Source organism: Oryzias melastigma, linkage group LG6 (assembly GCF_002922805.2).
Source record: "Oryzias melastigma strain HK-1 linkage group LG6, ASM292280v2, whole genome shotgun sequence".
NCBI lineage: Eukaryota > Metazoa > Chordata > Actinopteri > Beloniformes > Adrianichthyidae > Oryzias > Oryzias melastigma.
Window position 1 is genome coordinate 6,034,867 of NC_050517.1, and position 5,580 is coordinate 6,040,446.

The following is a 5,580-nucleotide window of genomic DNA, read 5'->3' on the forward strand; positions in this document are numbered from 1 at the left end:
CCTCTCTCTGTCTGCCTGAATGTATATCTGAAGAACAGAACTTTTACAAATACATTGGAATATCACAGAAGCGTCTTCATTTCTATTCCTCCACTCAAAAAAGGAAAGTTTCACTAGAATTACAGATTCAGGGCCCACTGATTTAACTGATTTCAAGTATTTATTTGAACATAAATTGGGGTTTTAGCTCATAAAACCCACAAAAATATGATTTCATGGGATTTGAATATTGTTTTTGCAGAAATATAAAAACAGTTCAAATTAACAGTTTAAAAAATGATTTTCTAAATGACATCAGTCTATCTTCAGTCCTTCAGTAGTCTGGTCAGGAACCAGGTTCTTCTGAAAGATAAAACCTGCGTCTCCATCCAGACCGTCAGCAGAAGGAATCACGAAGATTCTGCTAGTCCAGGAGCGGGCAAACTTTCTTACTCATAGGAATCAAAAGATTGTAAAATTGGACAGAAGGGCCGGACACCGGACCAGAAGCAGATTTGTGGTTTTGTTATTTAAATAGTAAAAGAAAGAAAAAAAAAAAAGAAAAATCTAGACAAAAACATGCATTCATCTTGACAGAACATTTTCAATTTTTTTCACCAATGGGTTGATGTCCCACAGGGAAGAACTTAAACTCAGGGAAATTCTGTGTTCATGTGATGTTGAAATATAATTTAAAAATGACTGTCCGATTTGAAAATCACATGAAAATATCTGAAAAACAACAAATCTTCATGAATGCAGAATAACTTTGTTCGTAGTGCTCCATCTGTGGGGAGACGCCTGAACTACAATGGAAATGAAACATTCAAAGACGTTTATTCCAGTTTGGCGGGCCAGATGAAATTGTTCGGCGGGCCGCATCCGGCCCCCGGGCTGTAGTTTACCCACCCCTGTGCTGGACTGTTGCAGTGATTCTGGGCTGAAGAAAGCAGAGTTCACCAACACCAGTGCTGGACATTGGAGCCCACATCTTGATTGACTGGAGATTTCACTCTGGACCTCCTTCAGTTTGGGTTCTGCTCCTCACCAGTCTTCCTCAGAACCATTGGACCTTGAATCAAAATTAAAAGGAACACTTTACTTTCATCAGAAAACAGGACCTATATAGTCCAGTCCTTGTATAAATTCTTCCTTTTGGGGGGGTCGTAAGAGAATTAAGAATGAAAGCACTGGTGTAACCCATCCCAGCTGCTATAATAACTGTTACAACCTTTACCCTGATATCTGTAGTATTCAGATATTACGGTTGTAAATTTGCAGACCTGACCCGACCCGACCCGCTGAAACAGCCTCTGAAGCTGAACGGGTTTTAATCTTATAAATGCTCCTAAAACATATTAAAAATATCTAAAACACCATTTTCACCGGAGTGGGTCTTTAAAGCAGGAAGGGATGAACGTTAGCAAACTCCTTCAACAGCTAGCACTAGCTAACACTAGCAGCCCTAAGTTGGTTCCTTTTTTGCTTTAAAGTTTAGTTTAAACAATGAGCTCCTCTAAATATTCAGTTTTCAAAGATGATTTGAACTCCCTGAAGGTGTGACTTCAAGGAGAGCTCTTTAAAGGGAAAGCTGAAATCTCCACACAGATACTCCACTTTAAAAATGTGACATTAAAAGGTGGGATGCAGTCCTGGTGAGGGAAAAGCTGCGGATTTCTCTGCAGGTTTCTTCCAGCTGCAGTGCGGCCCACCCTTGGACTCAGATATTTATGGACTCTCATCTAGATAATGCAGTCTTGCTCTGACGATGCGATGAGTCACCTTTGGCCTCCTGGAGAAAAGCTGCAGCCAAATCCTTCATTTCTTATGGCTGCTCGTTTCCCTGCAGATCTGCTGAGTCAGCAGGCTGAGACCGTTTCTGCTCATGAGCTTCTGAAAACGTTCCTCAGCCAACCATCTCTGCGACTGGAAAACTCCACGCTGCTGCGGTCTTCTTATCGGCCGCAGTGTTGCACAACACAGTGGTAAAACGCGGGTCTGCTTGGAATGGGTCTGATGTCAGCCTCCAGGTCGTTATCAGCCTCTGTACTTTACTCTGTTATTACACACATGCATTAAGTAACAGATGAAGGATTCATGAAGAACTTTCGTTTTGGTGCCAGAGTGTATCCAGCAGGGGTTGGAAGGTTTTGGTTCAATCCGTTTGGGTATGAATGGACTCAGTCTGGAGCCTGTTGTCCCTCAGGTGTGAGTGTCCTGTGAGGGGACCTTTCCTACACCCCCCTGACCCTGCACAGGACACACAGGACAGATGATGAAGAGTCAACCAGCTGGGATGACCCGTAAATGATCCACAGAGTTCAGACGTGTGAAGGAGTCCGGATCATGTGACGGGCCTGAGGCGTCGGCAGCCTCACCTCTCTGAGCCTGTCAGCCTCCATGATGTGCATGAGTCCATTTGTTCCGGTCTCATCCGTTTAACGGTCAAGTTTAAGATACCAGATAATAAAAACTGAACTGTCTCATCAGACTCATCTAGTGTCTCAGAACACACGTTTACAGAGTGAAGTAGAGGGTTTTGCTCTGAACAGAGTTGGGGGGAATACTTTTTATTTTTTAAGGGAATGTTCTCCAGGGTTACAAGCCAGCCAGGCCTGATAGGACTCCTTCTTCTGCTTGACGGCATCCCTTACTTCCGGTGTCCACCACCGGGTTCGGGGGTTGCCGCCATGACAGGCACCAGAGACCTTGTGTGGCCCAGTTAAGCAGAATTCACTACTGTGGAGATGTGATCGAAACAGGTGTCTATGCTCACACTGTGTAAACTTGTCTAAAGGGACTGTCATCTTAATATTTGGTTATTGGTTGGCTTGTTTCAATATTTTCCTTTTTTCATTTTATTTAATGATTTTTTTTAAGATTCCTTTTGCTTCTTTCCAGTTATTCCAGCAGCCTTTGTGGGCTTTTCTTTGATCATCTTTTAATATATTGTCAAATCATCCCCTGGTCTTTTAATTATGATTATACCTTTTTGGCCAAATTCTAAAAACCTGTCATTTTCTAGGACATAGTTTCTGCAGAGCGGCAGGAGTTAATTAGAATGTCACCTCTTGAGTTGTGGGCGGGCCATTGCTGCAGACAGGGGCGGACTTACCAATAGGTAACCTGCTTGGGGACCCCAACACCTTAAGGCTCCCCAGGCTGAATACTTAATATAAGTGTCTAAATCATTTCCACGCCCATTATTATCTAAGTGTGTCACAAAAAACAAATTCACTGAAATGCTGTAAGACTGCTTATGTGAAAGTGTGAAAGTGTTTTGTCCTCCCCAGCCCTTCTACAGCAATGGAATATTCTAGCAACATCAAGCTAAGAAAGACTTAAAAAAAACAGCAAGATGAAGAAGAAAAGTATGGAGAAAGGAAAGAATGTGTTGCTGCACTTCCTGAAGTGCAGGAAGATAGAACAGGAAATAAGAACAACAGAATTAAATGTTTAAAAGTGTAATGGAGACAAAATCCTATTATTGGGAAAGAGAATAAAAGAAAATACAAGAATAAAAATCATAAAATTATGAGAAAAAAAATCAAAATGAATCATTAAATTAGAACTTTATTTTGAAAAAAATGTCCATGTAAAGTTAGAACCTCTTAAGTCATGAATTCATGACTTTGTTCTCATGAAATGCTGGATTTTTTTCATCATTTAATGGTTTTATTCTTACATATTTATTTTCTTTCATGGTGGCCCTAATACTCCATCACAAGAAGAGGAACAGAAAAGGAGAGCAAACGCAAAGGTGGTGGGGGCAGAAAATAGTTATTATGGGGATTTCTATTTTTATTTGACGCCGCTCCATAGTGAACTGTTTTTAAATATCTTTGTAGATTTTACCCTCCTTAGTAAAACATGACTAAAATAATTAATACAAACATTTCCGAGGGTCCCTTGGCATTGTCTGCCACCGGGAGCGGAGCAAGCCTGCCCCCACTTCCCATCATCCCTCTGTTTACACTATCTCTCGCTAGCTTACAGCCCCTCACACCCGCAAATGATGCCACAAAAATGTGATCAATATCAGAGTTATCCAGGCGTCCAGATTCCAGCTCAGACGAGGAAAACAAAGACGTTCATGGATCTATTTGTCTGTAAGTGGATGGATCAGAATATGGGTGGAGCAGGAAGTTTGTAGCCCACCCAACATATTTTCTACATCACAAATAAGCTCCTTTCAAATATCGTTTTCTCATCTGCTCCAAGTTCACAACAATATGAATAAAAAATACGAAGAAATGGAATTTTAAGCCAAATTTTCCTCATATGTCCTCCATCATGAGAACAAATGCAACACAAACATGTCAAAATGACCAAAAACCCAGTTTTCATTGGAGTGGGTGTTTAAATGAGCGGGGGTGAGGGGGGTGCACCATCATTTGAACCTGTGGTGGTCATGCAGAGACCTTGGTTCCCACAGATGAAAGAATGTGCTGCAGAGGAATGCTAACAGAGGAAAGAGCTGGGATGGGGGAGGACTGTTTTCACTTTTTCTATTTCACTGCAACTCTATGCATAAATAATGTTGCATTTGGCATTCATGTACATCCCTGAGATGTCCCGATCTGTTTTTTCCGGCCTTCTCACATGCTGAGTGAGCTGACATGAAGGAAAACTGAATATCAGGATGAGCTTCCTTTACTAGCAGATAAACTGAAGGGACTCCGCTGAACGGAGAGAGAAGAAGTCCGATGTTAGTGTACCTGGAGACATGCATCAGTGTTGCTTCTATGAAAAATAAAATGGATTCAAAGACTGCTCATTTAAAATGCTCTTCCTTAAACCAACAGTGCCCCCTGCTGGAGGAGAAACGCCATGGACTTCATTCCTGGAAGAGTCCACTCATAGACATGAGTCCACTCCATTTCAGAAGGCAGGAGAAATGCAGGCTGCAGCTCTAATGTCATGAAAAAGTTAAAATTAATTATAAATAAAAAAAAAACAATTAAAACAAGGAAGAACCCTAAAGCCCCAGCAAATCAAAACCGACAAAAAAGTTTATTTCTAGTAGAAAATGCAGCAAATAATCCTGGACTCAGAATTGAGCACTTAAACCTGTTTGACACACAAATACTTATTTTGTTTCATATTTTAATTAATAACAGTTTGAAGAATTGAAGACAAATTACCCTTTAAAAAATAAACAATTTATAACTTTTGAAAGAGAGTAAAATAATTTCCTTTCAAATTGAAAGACCTTGTTTCACAAAGAATCGTCTCAATTCTGCCAATGTAGTAGTAGGTAGTGTGATGTCAGCAGTGATTAAAAATAAAAAACACATTTATTTTACCGTTTGTCAGCAGTGATTAAAAATAAAAAACACATTTATTTTACCGTCTGGGGTAGATTATATTCAAAAATATATTAATCCAACTCAAAAAATAATCCCAAGCCAAGTGAGACTAACGATGTATTTCTAAACCCATAAGGGACACTTAAATCATTTTCAAAAATAAAAAAAATTCAAAACTGGAAAAAAGTAGAGAATTTGAAATCAAATATATATATGTATATATATAAAAAATAGAAAATCAAAAATAGAAAGTCTTATGATCCAGTCCACCTTAATTCTCATCATTTACCTT